Source organism: Arvicanthis niloticus, chromosome 1 (assembly GCF_011762505.2).
Source record: "Arvicanthis niloticus isolate mArvNil1 chromosome 1, mArvNil1.pat.X, whole genome shotgun sequence".
Lineage (NCBI taxonomy): Eukaryota > Metazoa > Chordata > Mammalia > Rodentia > Muridae > Arvicanthis > Arvicanthis niloticus.
The window spans coordinates 38343087-38362759 of record NC_047658.1 but is presented as its reverse complement, the minus strand read 5'-3'; the positions used below and the strand labels follow the sequence as shown (position 1 = coordinate 38362759).

Sequence of the window (19673 nt, the reverse complement as noted above, 5' to 3'; positions counted from 1 at the left end):
AAAGACAAAGGTACAACAATATTCAAACTTCCCCCCTACTGTATTCCCAGTGCTAGAGATGGAAGTCACGGTGCTGGACACATTGAGCAGGTGTGCTGCTGTCTCTCTGGTATCCTCCGCTCTCCGCTTCCTCAGCTTTGAATTCCTGCTTTAAATGCAGTGCTTCCCTAGGGCAATTCCAGCATGCCTAACACTGGGCATACTGGTATGTCAAACCAGGTAGACTGGTATGTCTGGCTCCACTGACATAGATAACCATCGCAAAGATGATGATGATGATGATGATGATGATGATGATGATGCTATTAGCAGCAGAATGGTCACCTGAGGACAGGCACAATTCCAAGCCCGTACTTACTGGAAGTGTCGCTAATTTCCCATTTTCAGAAGAAAGAATTAAGGTACAGGAAGGGTCAGTCACTGTCAGAAGAGAGAGATTCTTATCACTCATGCCTTCATAGATTAGATTTCAAAACATGGTACACGCCTTTAATCCCAGCGCTCAGAAGGCAGAGGCAAGTGAATCTCTATGGGTTTGAGGCCAGCTTGGACTACATAGAGAGTTCCAGGCTAGCCACAACTATATGTGTCAAAAAAAAAAAAAAAAAAAAAAAAAAAAAAAAAAAACCCTAAAATAAAATAAAATTACGTTTATTTGGTACTGCTTGCACATGCACATGCACAAGCACCTATGTGGAAAAGTCAGAAAGCAAATGCCTTAAAGAAGTCAGTTGTCTCCTGGACATTGAACTCAGGTCCCCAAGCTCGGTGGCCACTGGCTTTACTACTAAGCCACCTAGCTGGGCCTACTCATTAAACCTGATTGTGGTAAGTTTTACCCCTAAGCACATGTTCTTCAAACTCTCCCTCATTCACTGACAAGCGGTGTCTGCCTTCAGCTCGCCTAACACAAGTGGCTGTTTACTGTGTATTAAAGCCCGTCAATGCCTTTTGTTAGCGGTCAGAACTCCCTCATTGTGTGTGCAGAACAGGAGGCACTGTATTGGCTATTGGGGAAAAAAATAGCAACCGGTAGCTATTTGCATATTTTATATTTAATACATTTTATTTTGCAAATGACTCTTAGAGCACATTAAGCAGTTAGTTGGCTTTATTTCCTTTTCAACATTTTATTTGTCTCTATAATGTAATTAGTGCAAACTCTGTATTTGTTTTCCCCTTGAGTCAGCTTACCACTTTCTCCTTTTCATTATGAAATATTTTATGCTTCCTTCCAAGTTTTCTCCTCACCAAGCCCTTATTTTAATTCGCTTTCCTGGTACAAAGTGCTCTAAGATGATTTTATTTCAGAAAAAAAAAAAAATGCCCCATCTTCCCCTCGGTACGGAGACTCTTCTCATTTTGAGATTCTTCTCATTTTACCACGTTCCCTCGTTTAGTTTAACGTCCTTTCATTTCTATTATGTGTTATGTGTTCCAACTTTTATATCCCTCCGGCGTTCGTTCTAATAGAATTAGGAGAATCTATAAATAAAAGCAGCTTCTTAGAATAATGCTTTCATTCTTCTCCTATGTCCCCGCCCCCACTTCGGAATTTACTAGCAGACCCTCTCTGGCAGAGGCTGTGCCCAAGAGGACTAAGTTGTCTTTGCTGCATCTGATCTGGGGCGCCCCTGGGGAAACAGGCAGGGGTCCAAATTAGGGCTCCCATTCAGGCCTCTGCACCACCGGCGGCTGCCGGTCCTGCCCCTAGATTTCAAAAGAATCAGGGAGGCTGGGAAGTCTTCAGGAAGTCACTAAGTCAGATCCTGAAGCACGGCAGAGCGGGTGGAGAAGATAATTAACAGCGAACAAGCCAAACTGACGCTGCCAGGGGTGTCTGCCGCAGGCTTATCGCTCTCGCACAGGAAGTCCCCATAACTGTAGGATTGGGCTCATTTACATTTTCTGAGACTCTGCCAGCACAGAACTAGCAAGTGAGGGCCTCCAGGAGCCATGCTTGTCCCTTCGGGTGTCAAGGTGGCCTATACCCTATAGAAGTGTCCCAAAGTCAGATTCCATTGCTACTGCCTCGATGACATCACTGGCTCTATTAAATCCCTAGAAGGCGTCTAATCTTCACCTGTAAATATAACTTCATGATTAGGACAGCACCGGCTTTCTCCTCAGGGGGCCCCATCCCACCACACCCTATCTATCTTTTTCTCCTAACATCTTATTATGAAAATTTGCAAACACAGAGCAAAGTTCTGAGAGATAACTGAGCAGCAATGCTCCCACCCCGACCCCCACCACACTATTCCACCACTGAAGTCCCCTCAGAGTTCTCTCCCTGAATCCACCCCGCCATTAGCACATTTATTCTTGGTGTACTCACTCTAAAGTAAACTGCCTTTATCGGCACACTTCCCCCTTAAACACTTCCACATACACATCCTTATCAAGAGTTCAATATTTACTCAGGGCTTTTTCTTCTCACAGGCAAAATTCGCCAGTGAGGACTTGAGCAAATGTTCATTCATGCCACGTTTGGCTGAGACTTGGTCCATTCTATACCTATGTTCTGCAAACTACCAAGATCTTACCCCCACCAAGACATCACTGGGAGTATCTGTGAGCCCTCCCATCCCGACCCTAAGGCTGAGTCCCTCCACTCCACTCCGTTAGTTTTGTCTATTCTAGAGCTTTCTACACATGGAATCGTCTAGTTGTGGTACAAGGCTTCTTTTGCTCGGTGTGGTGTTTGTGAGGTTTTGCTGTTATGCATACCCATTGTCCGTTCCTTTATACTGTTTGCTCTTTGTCCCATTTCTCCATGTCCACTTGCCTATGGATGGTGTCAGCAAATTTACAACTATAATATAAGTTAAATGGTCCAGGAAACCCCATAGTCCTCTAGGGGAAGAGTAAAAAACAGTACCCCAACATGCTGAGAACCTAACACTGACACAGGCAGACTGGCGACCCCCTCTGACCAGTGTGCTTACTGGCCTGTTTTCTCTCAAGTGGGCAAAACACAGCACTAGCTCCCCTGGTTGCTAGGAAGGCCTGGCCATGCCATTCATACCGCTAACACAGCCTCTGTTGCTATGAGAGGCTGATGCGGAAATTACACTGGGATCAAGGCTAACACACCACCACTAAGAGCTTAGGACAAAGATGCCATTTAAAATGGAATAGGTAGGTTTGGCAGAGTATAGTCCTGTTGGCTCTGTCCATTGTCCCTAACAACCCATGCGGCATCAGTTTCATGCCCATGATGCACGTAGCAACATGGCCCAACCTGAAGACTTGCAGCCTAATTCATGCAGCCTAACAGAGTGATTCAAATAAAATAAACAAGGCAGCTGGGGGGGGGGGAAGGGGGCGGCAGCAGAAGACAGACAGGCAAGGCTCCTCAGCCTTGGGGAAAAGATCTCCCAATGGCAGCTCCAGTCACTGGAAATCTGCATGAAGTAGCCTGTGTTCATCCCTTAAGGATGACATCGTAGCATGGAAACAGGCCAGGGGCTGGCACAGCCATCGGCACAGATCAAGTACATAAGCACATAAGTTACTAACTTCAGGAAACAGTTGCTAGAAATTAAAACCGACTTTGACTCCTTGGCTTTAGGATGGGATTTTCTACAGCTCTTCCCAGCTGAATTTCTGACACGAGAAAGCAGAAAACCCACACAGGGCTTCTTGAAAAGGGTCCATGCTCAGGACTCGAGAGCAATAGGACATAACAATGGTGCGGGTTTGTGACCTCCTAGTTCCCCAGCAGGAGCAACACAGTGACATTGGTTCATCTATATCTACTCCAAGAATTCATCTGGATTTGAAGTTGATTTAACAGGAGACAGAATCAGTTTGGTTTTCTGATGCTCCTGTCATGACTAGCTTTCAGAAAGTAGAGAGCTACATCCCTAAGAAATCGGGTGGGAGTAGGTGCTCAGAAGGTTATTATGACAACGTTGTGTACAAGGACACAAACCATTCTGGAAAGGGAGAGCAGCCGTTTCCCACGCAGGCTGGTGGTGTGGCTGAATGTCAGGGCATTGGCCTGAATGAGGTCCTGGATTCCATCCACAGCACTGCCAAAGTAAAACAACTGTTTAAATGAAGGGCTGAGGGGGTCTTGAACCGGCTGAGTTGTGGACAGAACCTAGTTTAAGCCACTGAAATGAGCCCAGCTTTCTTGTTTGGGCTAATAGTACCACGTCCCAGCAAGTGACACATTAGAGGCTGTAAAGAAAGTGTGTTAATGAGTTCTTGACAGCAAGACAGAAATAGTTTCTTTTCTATTCCAGAAAAACTGGACTTTATCGTGAAGAATATAAATTGAGGGTTTTGTTTAACTTTAAGAAAAAATCAACAGCATAAGACAGAAATGTGTGTGAGACCAAGCCCAGTGACAGCTAAGAATGGACTTATTTTTCTGTCAAAATCTGTTCTCAGACAGACACACCTAAATAAACTCTAACTGAGACACAGGCAGGGATCCAAGGATGTGGGGTCTGACAGAGAACCACAGGCTTCTTCTGTGGCCCTCAGAGGACATGCATAAAGCTACAACTGTCATAGGAGGGGGACCGCAGGGATGCACAGCCTGCCTGCCCCAGTCCATCTCTGTAGCTCAGAACCAGTCAGCATCAGGCCAGGTTTGGATACACTGTACAACTTTACTGAATAAAAGAAAGCAGTAGCTGATAAATACTCCTGCCACCTAATGCCATCAGACGTGTGGCAAAGTCTCTACAGATTAATCCATCTATCTATCTATCTATCTATCTATCTATCGTCCATCTTCCTTCTTCCCTCTTTCCTTCCTTCCTTTCTATTTGAGACAGGGTCTCACTGTGTAGTCCTGGCTAGCTGTCCTGGAATTTCACTGGGTGGATCAAGCTGGCCTCAAACTCAGAAATACATCTACCTTTGATTCCTGAATATTATGATTAAAGTTACACACTCCATACCAGCTGTCAGAACTTAAAAAAAAAAAAAAAAAAATGTAATGTGTGTATCTCTGTGCGTGTGTTTGCGTGCATGTGTGAATGATGTAATGTATGTATCTGTGTGTGTGCGTGCATGTGTGAATGCTGCAATGTGTGTATCTGTGTGTGTGCATGCATGTGTGAATGCTGCAATGTGTATATCTGTGTGTGTGTTTGCTTGCATGTGTGAATGCTCGCTCGTGTTTGGATGAGCTCATGGAGGCCAAAATCTGGTGTCAGATCCCTTAGAGCTGAAGTTACAGGTGTTTACAGGATGACTGGCTGCTGTACATTGGTACCATGATCTGAACTCTGATTCTCATAATTGAACAGTAAATGCAAATTATTTTAGTTTATATGCATGAGTGGTTTGTCCACATGTACAACTCTGCATACCACTGTGTCCCTGGTACCTGTGGAGGTCAGAAGGGGCATTGGATTGATTCTATGGCACTGGAGTTACAGATAATTGTGAGTTGCCTTGTGGGTGCTAGGAATCGAACCAACTCCTCTGGAAAAGCAGCCGGTGCTCTGAACTTCTGAGCCATCTCTCTAACCTCCATTAAGCCCCTATCCCCCTTCTGAACTTTTCTCTCTCCAACCTTGCTCTAACCTAGCTGCTTTTTTTCCTGCCTATCCCTCCCTCAGCCCATTCCCCACCTACTCTGCTCCATGCTTGGGATGAGTGAGCCCTCCAGACAGCATCACCTGGACACTGGGAAGCACTACCAGAGAAGGCTCTGCTAACTGCATGCCCACCCCACCGTCTCACCACTCCCTACCCTCACCCCTCCACTACTCCCTCTGGTTGCTCCCTAAGCACCCTTGCCTGAGATTCTCTCTACTTTAAGGTGAGTTGCTTCCAAATGAGATGCTGTGAGATATTGCCCAAACACCACCTCCTGCCTGTTCCTAGGTCCAAGAAAACCTCGGATGTTACTGGTCACAAAGCCTCCCCTGAACCCCCAGGGAACAAGTTCCTGCTCCCTGCTGCTGCCCAAAGCAGCACCTGGGTGTTCCTCTTCAGTGGTTAAATTCCTGTTGGCTGCTGTAGACAGGGATCTAGGCCTATTCATCCCTGAAATACACAAAGGGAGGGCCCAACGCCTCACAAACAAACAGCATTCCAGGTTCTACTTCAAAACACAAGGAAACAAACAAGCCCACTGATCTAGGTTCAAAGAAATTGCAGTAGTGTTCTTTAAAAAAAGAAAGCAAGAAACAAACAGGGATGGATCCTCAAACTACATAGAGTATACCTACAAATTATTCAGACAAAACTGGGCAGAGAATAAGCAATTCAGAGAAAAATGAAATGATGATTAGATGTGTAAAGGGATGTTTGACTTTAGCTGTAATTACAAAGAAAGCCAATGACCTTAACCTTGTACAGTAGTAAAGTTGGTATGTACAGTACGAAATCACCTTTACCCCAAAATGGTAACAATGACCTTCTCACACTCTTCTGGGGGAGTGTCAACCATCATCTATCTGCCTGGAGAACTACCCAATGCCCAACCGACTGTAACATGGACACACCTATGACACATGCCCTCACTCTCTGGGGCCAGGCCACCTTGGTCAAAACCTTGGCAACATTTACAAGCTGTGAAGCCATGGAACAACCTTCTCATATGTAAGAAGAGGATAATGGTACCCGCCTCATAGGCTTTCTAAGAAGATAAGTGAATCAGTACAAGGAAAAACAGGTAGAAAATCACTGTGGTGTAGCCAGGACCAGACAGATATCTTGACTCTCACTGATTGTTGTATTTGTTCTTGCTGTTATTAATCCTATGAAAAAGTCTCCTGCATGCACCCAGAGAAGAATGAATAAAAAGATCAGGGTAGCATGGAGGTAAGGCAAACAAACACCCATAGGCAAATAGTGCAACAATTTGGAGTGCTTTAAGTCACAGCCATAAAGATGACATAAAGCTACTTATACTATCAAGAAAGTGGGCAGCCCTCTATATACTGGCAAAGACAGACTTCCAGGGTGGTTAAGATAGCTAGGTATTAAAAAAAAAAAAGTTGAGCTGGATCCAAGTCCAATGCTGTGTATGTGCACATGTTCATATTTGTCTTTTAAAGATACGAACAGAAACACACAGACTGAGGTGTGAGCAGTGGTGCTATCAGGAGGTAGAGACAACTGGGATGAGTTCTGCAAAGACATTGGTGATTTTATTTATTCCCTCTTTATACAAATGCACTGTTTGAACTCTGTGGTGGAAAATCACTATAGAAGACATAACTAAGTTTTTTTCAGTGTTAGGGATTGAACCCAGGATTCAACCAGGATTGAACATGGTAGGCAAGTGCTCTGCCACTCAGCTATCTCCAGTCCTGTGGTTTTTCAAAACAAATCTATATATTCATTTCTTTTTATTTTATACATATGGGTATTTTGTCTGCATGTATGGCTATATACCATATACATGTCTAGAACCTGCAAATATCAGAATAGGGCATCAGACCTCCTGGAACTAGAATTACAGATGGTTGTCACCTCCCATGTGGGAGCTGGGAATCAAACCTGAGTCCTCTGGAAGAGCCTCTAGTGCTCTTAACCACTGAGCCACCTCTCTAGCTCCCCATAATTTTTTAAAAAATCATTTAAAATTCTCACAATATCTTCAGGGATTAAATTAAACAAATATTTCTAAGCTCTACAAGGACAGAAAGTAGGACAGGTCACTGTCAATAGAGGTGTGAACAGGTCAGTGGGGACAGGGAAGCCATGGAGCCACCTCTCTACAAGGTCCTACCATTTCAAACCAAGCACATCCTAACACAAAGAATCCCTTGACCTAAACGTCATGGAAATACTCCATAAATTATCTGGCAGCCATACAATGACATACCAGCCACTAGAAATTACAACAGAGAATAGTTATTAACTTAGGAGGGATACATTTTGAAACACATGGTCTATTTATATAAGTCATTTGTGCATATATGAGTGTGTATGCACATATATTAGCACTAGTATGTGTGCACGTGCACACATAAGTTATAAAGATAACAAAAAGAGGGCCGGAAGAGGCTCAATAGTAAAGTGTTTGCTGTGTCAACGTGGAGCTCCTCAGATCCCACCTAAGGCTGGACACGGTAGCATCTTAGCATCAGCATTCCTACAGAGAGATGGGGGCTGGAGATCGGAGAGCACTGAATGCTCACGGGCCAGCTATTCTGGCATTCATAATGAAGAACAAGAGATCTGGTCTCAAACACGGTGGGAGTTGAAAACCCAACAGGTGAAGTTGACCTCTGATCTCATGTGTCCCACGGCACTCAGATCCATATCCACACACATACCCACACGGAAAGATTAAAGACAAAGAAGACAAAAAGATTTGCTCCAAATACAAACCATCATCATCTCTGGAGAGCGGAACTCTAGATGATTACTATAGTTTCTGTTTTCAATCTTTTCCTGTATTTAAATGTGTATGTTATTGACTGCATTGGATTGCTGCAACAGATCAAGACCACAAGGCTTTGTAAGGTGAGGGTGGCTTCACTGTGTCACCTTCAGTGCAGCCCTGGGTTCTGTAAGGCTTTTCTTCACCTCTCACTAGGTTCTACTTTCTGATTCTGATACTTAGTGCCATCTTGGTGAGAACACAGAGGAATATGTTAGGCTGAAGAAGGTATATACTAGGTTAGAAAAGGTATACACTAGGCTGGGGAGGGTATACATGGAAAAGTACACACTAGGCTGAAGAGAATATATACTAGGCTGGGGAAGATGCACTCTAGGCTGAGGATATACACTAGGCTGAGGAGGATATACACTAGGCTGGGGAGGATATATATTAGGCTGGAGACGGTATACACTAAGCTGGAGAGAGTATACAAGAAACCTTCCCTGCCCTTGAAATCCTTGGATCCAACTTAAAAACTGTGGTTCCGGGGCTGGGCTGTGGCTCAGTGGTAGAGTACTTGCCTAGCATGTGTAAAGCCCAGGGGTTTGATCCTACGTCAGTGCTGGTCTGCCTTCATTCCTGCATAGATAAGCCTTTGATGCAAGCTCCGGGCCGGAGGCCTGATAAGAAGGGAGGATCCCAGGTGCAAGGCACCCTCACTTAGCAGGGCCACAAAGGCACCTTCCCAGGGCACCGCCCTTCCTCTGGAACCTTCCTCCAAACTGCAACCCTCTGCTCTCAGCTGGTTGGAAAACCTGACTCAAGCCCCCACTGGCTCATACATTCTCTTTGTACCTTTCCTAACAAGGCTGGCACTGCCAGGGTAGGGCCTCCACATCAGGCTGCCAAGCTGTTGAGCTGGCATCCACCAAGATGTAGTTATTTACTCAACCTCTCTGGAGGTCAATTTGCTCATCTGTCTAGTGAAGTTAATGCCAGGAGTCTAGGGTGACAGTCATGGTGGGAGTGGCACTCACTGACTAAGTTGCCATACAATTAAAATCAGTCACACCTGAGACACAGTACAGTCAGGATCTGGACTGTCACTTCAAAGACTAAGACTTTCACTAAAGACTGAGGTCCGGGGCAGGCCAGACTCTTTCTATGACATTCTTCCTGCCATCCGTTATTCCTACCACCACCACTTCCTGACCCTGCTGCATTCTTCCTGTTCTTTGTCCACTTAGGAGCAAAGGGTTCACTTTTACTTTGAGAAATGGACTCTGGACACTGCCAGATACATCGGCTCTGTCCCTTGACCTTGATTTTTAAGTTCCTGCAGGTAACCCTGAACTTGTGGAACAAGATCCAGTCCTGGAGAACAAGCCACCAGCAAGGTACCAAGAGATGTCACTAGATAGAAACCCGTACGTGTCCTCGGCTGTTACAAACCTGGAAGCCAATAGAAGCTATGACAATAAAGTTAGTATTTTCCCTCACTCACACCCTTGGGGTCATTTACCCAGTAAGTGGAATCAAGAAACCACCAATCCTGGAATTTAAAAAAAAAAAAAAAAAAAAAGTAAAGGTTTCATGTTTACTGAGCCTTCTATATGTCAGAAAGCAAGATAGGTCCCAAGGAGGCACAGATGCTACTAAGATACTACCACACCATGCTGTAGTCCAGGGAGAAGATAGATGCCTCATGGAGCTCTGGGTAGACAGTGTTCAACCCTATTAGCAGTCGACAGGTTGAGGTTCTCTGGGTAGATCACATGGAGATAGATTGTGAGCAATAACAAACAGCAGAGGTAAAGAAAGAACATGGGTAAAGTTTCCAGGACATCCAAGTTCTGGCACTGCTGGAGCGAGGAGCGAGGAGCTAGGCTGGAGGATGTGCAGGCGGCAGAAGGGACCCCTTGCTGGGGATGTGTGCCCTGCTACATGGAGCCTCTGATGCTTTGAAAGCAGGGAAGGGAGAACATGAGACTTTCTGGTTGGTGGTGGAGGTCAAGGCTAAGGAGTCAGGGAAGGCAATCAGGCAGATACTGGATGTTAATAGCCCTTGTGGGGCTGGCCTGGGCTGTGGCTGCCAGCTTGGGGGTAGGGCGTAAGGGGCAACTAGAGGCAGACTGGCAGGGATTGTACCTCATGGCTGCCAATACCAGGGAAGAGAAAAATCTAAGGAGATACCCTGGTTTCTGTCCTGAAGCATAGGGAAAGAGACAAGGTGGACAAAGGGGCAGGCTTGGAGTGTAGAGAACCCCAGGGAGCTCTGGAAAGGGCCCTGAATTACACGGTAGTACCCTACACACACACTTACACACACACACACACACACACACACACACATGCACACTCACACACACTCACACACACACTCACACACACACACTCACACACATGCACACTCACACACACTCACATACACACACTCACACACACTCACACACACCACACACACTCACACACACACACACTCTCACACACACACACACACTCTCTCTCACACACTCACACACACTCACACACACACTCACACACATGCACACTCACACACATGCACACTCACACACACTCACACACAGACTCACACACACACTCACACACATGCACACTCACACACACACACACTCACACACACACACACACACACCACACACACTCACACACACACACTCTCACACACACACACACACACTCTCTCTCACACACTCACACACACTCACACACACTCACACACACACACTCACACACACTCACACACACACTCACACACACACACACACTCACACACACTCACACACACACACTGCTGGTAACACGTGCCTCACTAGGATGATGACTGGAAATTGAAGAGAGAAAATTTGGAAATCCGGGTTCTTAAAATACAGGGGATTTGTTTATCCCCGGTGGCAGGAGCGGTCTGGCTGGTCATTGAGACATTGGACCTAGTTGACAAGGGCTCTGTGACTGCTGCTGATGGCCGGTGGCAGAAATTCAAGAGTCCCCATGAGGGTCCAAGACTGACAGTGATGGTCCCTTCCTGGCCCAGTTCAGGAGGGGACATGTGTAGCATGCCACTGCAGGGCAGCAAATCTGGCTGGACCTCAGGGCACTGCAGGGCCCTGCGGGGTGCGGCTTGTTTGTGCCCAAGCGGCCAAAGGGGAGACAATGAGACTATTTCTTCCCCTCTGCGGTGCCACCATCTCGACACTGAGGGCATTGATGGACTGGTTACTATGGGAACCCAAGGCTGCTGATCCCATCCCACGGAGTGTGAGGCTCCCAACAGCTGATGGCTATTCATCCTGGTTCTCTGCAGGACCAGACGGAGGCCCATCACTGTCTTCAGAATCCTCAAAGCAGAGGCACTAGTACACCAGGAAGATGCAGGATTTGGTGGAATGATGAGATGGGAGGCAGGCATGGCAGGACCCCAGGCACTGCCAGGGCACATGGGGCTCTCAGCTCAGTGTGGAGCTGACCTGGCCCAGAAGCAAAGGGCAGTATCACAGGAGGGTGTCCTCATGCATATGTACACACAGGGCTTAGTGAATTTGAAAAACACGGGATTAAAAATTTAAAAGCAGTAGGAAGAGATGTTCAGTAACAGAAGGGCTAGGCCTGACCTCCTCCAGCCTCAAGGCTCACAACCTGTACAGAACTGGCTTAAATGAGCACACATCCATGCTCTGCCCCAGTGAGGCTTCTCAGTCATAGACTCAAAACTGACCAGAAGAACAGCCAGGGGACCAACTCCAGACTTACCAGAAAACCCAGAGTCTAAGTGGCAGACAAGCCAGCAGGCCATAAATATCAGAGACGATGACAGTGATGAGGAGTCCAGAAGACAAATATGTTCTCTGGGCTGGGGCACTCAGGGAAGAGCTGCTGACAGTGAAGCTGAGCTGAGAAAGATGAGGGATAACCAGGAGGATGAGGTCCACTCTGAGCTGACCAGAGTAACATAAGAAAGCCCAGGGGAAGCATGAGAATGAAGAAAGGAGTTTGGAGGTAGACAGTTGAAACCGGGTGGGGCAGAGGCGTTGCAGTAGCCTGGTGGGCAGGCAAGTGGGATGGGGGACCTGGCCTGTGCTGCACAGCAGCAGGAGGAGCAGGGGACCTCAGAGCCAGCCAGTTGGCAGTGATATGGGCCTGGCTAGAGAACAGGTGTGAGCAACTGGAGCCGGACACAGCTCCCAGGCCTCTAGTTCAGGCACCAGAGTGGAAGATCTCTGTAAGAAACGGGGACACAAGAGGGTGAGTTTTACAGCTAAGTATGTCCAGGTGATAACCTATAGTTAGTGTCTGAGTATAGTGCCTTAGGGCTGGAGGGACTAAGTTTAGGTTTTTTTTTAAAAAATACATAGCTGGGCAGTGGTGGCGCACGCCTTTAATCCCAGCACTTGGGAGGCAGAGGCAGGCAGATTTCTGAGTTCGAGGCCAGCCTGGTCTACAGAGTGAGTTCCAGGACAGCCAGGGCTACAAGAGAAACCCTGTCTCAAAAAAACAAAAAACAAAAAACAAAAAACAAAAAACAAAAAACAAAGCAAAACAAAAACAAAAAAAAAACAAAAACAACATAGAGAGACGTAAGTTTCAATGCTAAGGAGAAACCCACTGTCCTAGAGAGAACAACATGCCACAAAGCACAGTGACAGGAGGGGAAACACTGACTGTGGCTTCATTAGTCAGTCAATCAATTGCTTATTTCATCAGGAACAGGAAGGCTTTCAGCAAGAAGGTGACTTGCCCTTGACTGAAAAGTGGGGACAGGGTTACCTGCCAAAGGTGACAAAAGTGGAAAGTCAGCCACTGAGTATGGGTTTGGGCCCTGGTCTGTCAATCAACGGTTTGTCAGACTCTACTTGGATGGAATACATCATGGCAGTAGGTGACATCTCCCTACAAGGCTGGCGTAAGGTTCCCCAAGTCAGGGCACCCACACAAGAAACACCAGTCAGCGTGAGGACATGCCAGGGCTTCTCATTACCCAAGGTCACAGCACAGCCTTGACAGCCAGGAGGAAGACAGGCACTGGGAACAGGTGCACGGAAGTTCTTCTGCGTGTGGGTCCTGGGAGGACTTGGACTAGGCTGAGGAGGGCTCAAAAATTATTTTAAACAAAAAAAGTCTGTGCAGAGGCTCAAGGCCCAGACAAGCTTCGGATGTTGCCAGGACAGCAGGGTATTGCTAGACACTGGAAAGCAGTATCTGACCAGCTGCTGTGTGGTCCGCTATGGCCGCCCAAAATGCAAGGCACACTGAGGTCTCAGTGTCTGCAGGCTACTGCTGTGTTTCTGATGTGCTCCCCGGCGTCTGCCCGGGAAACACTTGAACAGTTCCAGTGGGCTGGTCAGCTGGCTAGCCATTCAGGCCTCATTTCATGTCTGCCTTTGAACACTACCACTCGGGGCCTTCCTGTCCTACACAGTCTAGCCAGATCAGCTCTGGTCACTGCTCTCCACCTCAGTCCCAGTGAGTCAAAGGGCAAGCTAGTCAATCAAAAGCCCTGTCCACGTTGACCATCTGAGACAGTTCGACGCAAGCCTCAAAATGCCAATCTTGTCTGGATCCCCAGTGCACATCCAAGACCTCTCCCTGGCCAGCTTTGCATAACAGGAAGACAACCTCTGACCAAAAAGTAGTCCTTAAGAACTAGGTCACAAATGATTGGCACTTTGGGTTTTTCCTTGTTCCCATCAAGCTCCCAGTGCTTCAGCTGGAACGAGTTCTGGCTCACTATTCTCACACCTGGTGAAGACCTCAGCTGGCTCTTCCTTGTGAGAACAAGCTGTCCACAGCGCAACAGTTTTCCTCTGCTGACAAATGGATTCCACAGGCTTACCTGAAATTCTAGGCCAGGGATGGCCTGCTCGCCAGCTATTTTAAGGACGACTATTTAGGGCAAGTTCAAAATCATTTAAGGCTCTTAGATCTTTTAGGGCCCTGGCAGCCAGCCTGCTCTTTTATGTTCAAACTTAGAACTAACAAATTAGCTCAATACCCCAGGCAAAGCAAAAACACGAGGGAAGTACGGCGTCAGAGTGCCACCCTCCAGATAAACATCACCTCCAAGAGCTGCAGACGCCTCGCTGCAGTTCAGAGTGCGCACAGGTCTGTGTTTCATGCCCAACCTGTAAACAACTTGCCTTGTCTAGGAATCATCAGTATCAAAGGTGTACACGGGCTGGAATGAGGGCTCTTCCGCCAAGAAAGAGAATGAAGAAGAAAGGAGCATGGTAGAGGAGTCTGGCAATGGCCAGGGGTCAGAGTGCTCGGTATTTGGTACCGCTCTGCCCAAACAGCCTGTAGATCTATGGCCAGGCCTTCTGTTCACTAAGTCACTAATTCCTTGACAAGTGGATAGCCCCTTCTTGGAGGTTTTAAAGCAGGGGCTTCTTAACCCAGGCCCAAGGGCACTTTGGGTACCCATGGATGTGTTCCAGGACACTGTGGCATGTGGGGTTTTTTTTCCCCTTTAACATTTTATGTGTCGTTGTATATGAAGGCATGGATGCATGCACGTATGCATGCAACAGGCACACATGCAGAATCATATGTAATGTATTCTGACTTGAAGAAAATGTGAAATACCTGAGCCAGATAACATTTCTTTTAGTGCAGATGTTCTTCATTACCCACAGGAGAAGGTTCTAGAATCCCCACAGATACCACAGATAAGGATGCTCGCCTCCCTATACAAATGATACGGTATTGATAAAGAACATCCTCCCTCACACTTTATACCATCACTAGATTACTTGTGACGCCTAATCCCATGTGGGCATGGAGTTGCTCCACATTGCTTAGAGAAGAATAAAAGTACAATGTCCATGTCTGACACAGAAGCAGTGCTTCCTGAGAAGTTTAACCCAGTATGGTCACAGAGGACATATCATGTACCTTGAGAATTAGTAAAGGCGGCTGGAGAGATCCCTCGGCAATTAAGAGAGTACTGCTTGCTTTTTCAGAGGACCAGGGTTCAGGTCCCAGCACCCACAAGGTGGTTCATACACCTGTAACTCCAGTTCCAGGGGATCAGACACCCTTCTTCTGACCTCCATGGGTACCATGCACACATGTGTTGTACATACATACATACGTGCAGGCAAAACACTCACAAGCATAAAATAAAACAAAGAAATCTTTAAAAATTTTAAAAAAAAATTAAGGAATCTGTAACTCTTCCCCTTCCTAGAAGCTACTACAAACTAAAATTTGAAGGAGATCCTTGTAGCTTAGGCTTCTAAACTTTTGCTATATGTATGCTCACCCATCAATAATATTACCATATTATTTTGGGTTTTTTTTTTTGTTTGGTTTTTTTTTTGGGGGGGGGGGTTGTTTGTTTGGTTTTTTGTATTTTCAAGACAGGGTTTCTCTGTGTAGCTGTATAGGCCTGGCTGTCCTGGAACTCACTCTGTAGACCAGACTGGCTTTGAACTCAGAAATCCGCCTGCCTCTGCCTCCCAAGTGCTGGGATTAAAGGTGTGCACCATCACTGCCTGGCTAGTGGTTCACATATTGTGCCTCTGACGCTGCCTTTTAAAAGTCAGTGCTTATTGAAGTATGCACATACGTATCTTCTTCATGTCCGTAACCATGTCTAGTATGTCATGGTGTGAGTCTTCTGCTTCACCTTTTCACTCCTCCTCCGGTAGAAGTTCAGGCTGCTTTTCCTTTAATGAATTAAGCGTCGGTGGGCAATCTCCACTGAGCCTGAATAAATACAGCACTCTCGGGCTACAAGCCTTTGTGATACAGTAGCTGGTGTAGCATGTCTCATCGTAGCACCAAAATGCTCTGTAAAGTAGGTGCCAATTTCAACTAGGAGCAACAAGAGGTCTCTGGGCTCCACATCCCTGCCAACACTTGACACTGACACTGTCTGGGGTTTGCCAATCAGATAGGTGTGAAGTGGTGTCTCCGCTGTGGCCTTAGGGCAGCTCCCAGCCAGGCTAGGCATCTTCTCTTTATTGGCCATTCTGTTTCCTCTGTTCACACATGTTTCTGCTTTTCTCCTGGGCATTTATCTGTTTTCTCATTCATGTGTTTAATTTTTTTTTTTTTGTTATCTTCTCTAACTACTTTTCCTAGTCTACTGCTTTCTTAATATTCTTAGAGGGATGCCCTTTGTACAGAACTTTTATTTTGATGTGCCAATCTCTTCCTTTTGCAACAGTTTGTTATTTATGGCCCTAGTATTTACTAAAAATTTTAATCAAAAATAAAAGGTCAGACTGAGAGAAACCTCAGACTACCAGAATGAGAAGCAAAACCTATGGGCAGGCATGTCAAGAGAGCCAGAGTGCTGAACTGGAGGCTAATGGCTGCTTCTTTAGATTTCTAGACCAAGAACTTTAAAATAGTTACTACTGTCCCATTTTAAAATCCCAAATTCAAATCTATTTTGCTTAAGATATCCCCCTCCTTTCCTGGCGCCATAAGAGTAGGCCATTCTACTTTTCTAAGAGTCTTATCCGCAGTCAGATCTTTAATCCTGTCTAGAATTTAACATATGTACTGTGTGGGCTAAGAGTCTAATTGTTTCTCCATGTGGACAGTCAGTTCTTCCAGAACCACTTATTAAGTAAATGGCCCATCTTTCCTCATCCATCTGTAGCTCCTCGGTTGGCATGCACGGGCTCCCACGCACCCTTGGCTTTGAGTCCATTCCACGGATGGGTGGAACCATCCCTGGGCCAGTGCCAGCCTGCTGTGATCGCAACGCCCCTCCTTGCTCTTTCCCAGACTTGTCTGAAGGATTCTTGGACCTCACTGTACCATATAGCTCATCTGTGGATTCCATGGATAGTTCAATCCCGTGGGGATTTACGAGATTACAGTGGATTAATGGATTCACAGGGGAGGGGGGCAAAAAGGTTTTCGGGGGCTGTGGGTGTGGTCCAGTGGTAAACCCAGCATCAGCACCGTCTGTTCCTCGGCCCCCCAAAACGAAAAGACTTTACCATTTTCCCATTCACTCTCCCCTTTAAATGACTCATCCCTAAGTATCTTACAGCTTTGATGCTGGAATGAACTACAGTTCCTCTTCTGTCTGCTGAGCACACACGCGTGGTGCGTTTTCTAGCAGCCCGCTCAACTCTCATGAGTTCTCACGACTTAATCTCTAGGTTCCCTTCCTTAACCGTGTGGTTATGACAACTGTCAATGACAGTATTTGACCCTTCCTAATTTTTACTTTTTAAAAACTACTGTTTCGTTTATTTACTTTGCGTGTGTTCAGATGTGCACACTCGTGTGTGTGCACCAGCATACATGTGGAAATCAGAGGACAACTTTGGGAGTTGGTCCTCTCCTTCCACCACGTGGGTTCCACCCATAGAGTTTGGGTCATGAGACTTGGCAGCAAGCCCCTTTACTCACTGAGCCATCTCACTGGCCCATGACTTTTATTTCTTGAGAGAGAGAGAGAGAGAGAGAGAGAGAGAGAGAGAGAGAGAGAGAGAGAGAGAAACAAAAACAAAAAAAAACATGTTGTATTATTATCTGGAAGGATGCCTAAGAGAGGGAAATGGTGGCTGGCTTGTCTTTATCAGATGCATATTTTTTTTAATTAAAAAGGACAGTACTTGTATCCGACTGAAAGAAATCCATGACTTGAAAAAGGTCAATAGCCGCTGCCCTGAGTTACCTGTGGATCATGTTAAATAAATCAAGTCAGGTTATCAATTGTATAAAAATGAAACAGTCAAGCAAGAATGTCAGAGCACAGCCGGAAAGGCGGATAAGAAAGCCAAGGCTGTGTGTGACTCAGGCAGGTACAGAACAGAGCTCCATTAAGGGTTTAGAAGAAAGAGTCACACAAAGGTGAGAAGGCAACGAGAGACAAAGCAGTTATCATAATGGCAGGGGTGACACATGGTTACCATATGAACACAAACAGCTCTCTCCCTTGACCCCTCGATCCCCATTTACTCATCTATAAAGAAAAAAAAATCGTCATCTTATTTTTGAGTCACAAATTCTCCTGCTTGAAAATGTCAATAAGGTTTTTAAAGAGTTCTTACTGAGTAGGTAGAGGTTGGAAAGCTCCAGGCCTTTTCCACATTAGCCGCACTTAAAGGTGGGGAAAGAAAAGCTGGTTTGGGAATAAAGAGTAATAAGGCTTTCCTTGGAGACAGCTCCTACCGCCAAACCAGTCATCTCTCAGATGCGATGTCCCCATCCCATCCCTCCCAGAACAAGGCCTACCAAGCTGAGTGACAGACTATGTGAAGTCTGACTGTACTGTTCAGAGAGACCTTTGGGGCCACCCAAGAACATCACTACATGCCTAAAAACCCTATTCACCCACAGGCAAAACCAGGAGCACAGACCTTGCTCCTAAGCTACTCAGTAAGATACAGTAGATTCAATGGCTAGCACATCCAGGAGGTGAGCAAGGTTATTCCTGGGGGCAAGAATGTCAAAGGGAGAGCTAACTATGCCTCTGCCTCTTGCGCTGGAGAGCCCAAGTTCTTCTTCACCTCCTCTCTCTTCACTTAATTACAGGGACCCAAATCCCAGGCACTTTGTAATTTACCACCCAGTTTAAGAATCACTTTTAGTTGAGACAAATTGCTGGGCCGCCTGGACAGAGCAAGGAAGAGCGGGAGGAGCTGGGAGTCCTAATCAAACAGGAGAGCTTTCTTCAGCCCAGACAAGCAGCCCTGGAGCTTTTGACAGCTAGAGAGAGCAACGAAACCAGGGTCACCAAAAGGCAAAATCTGAGCGCTTCGGGTGTTTGAAGACACAAAAGCTGATTATTTTCTTTTGGATAAACTCCGACCTGGAACTTCACAGAGCAGAATTTCCCCTTCCAGGAGGTCTTCTACCTCAGATCAAGTACGGGAAGAAATGTCATTTTGAACATGACCAAGCACACGTTGCTGGCTTCTGTCACAGATAATGATGAAACTAAATTTAACACTGCCTGCGACTGCAGTTGAGTTGTAAGGCTCCCTTCATTTCACTTGATTCTCAGACTGTGTAGTTTGTGGATCTGTTAAGGTGCTAAGAGCTCTCCTGGTGGGGCTGCACATTTGAGCCTGTGACGTCCCTCCACGGACCACAAATCAGAATCAACCCGCCCCACTGCCCCTCTGCAGGGCTGCAATAGGAAAAGGCACTCTGCGTTGGCGGTCCTTGGGAGCTGCACGGGCTTAGGGCCCTATCTTTGCTTCTCTTAGTACTAAATGACAGCCAGCTTAAACCACCAGGGATGAGAGAAAGGGCATTCCGCGACTAGCGCCTTGGTTCTGAACAATACTCAGTTATCTCAACAACCTCAGGCAGTACAAAGTCACTGCCCCTACAGATGAGCAAGTCAAGAAGTGACATGTCCAAGGTCATGCAG

The 19673-nt window shown here is 46.3% G+C and overlaps 1 protein-coding gene across 2 annotated transcripts in view; it reads right to left on the bottom strand.

Annotated features, from left to right (window-relative positions):
- The window catches only part of Pcsk6 (proprotein convertase subtilisin/kexin type 6), a 185885-nt gene that overhangs the window by 164922 nt on the left and 1290 nt on the right, over nt 1-19673 (bottom strand). The gene's annotated exons all lie outside the window — the stretch shown is intronic.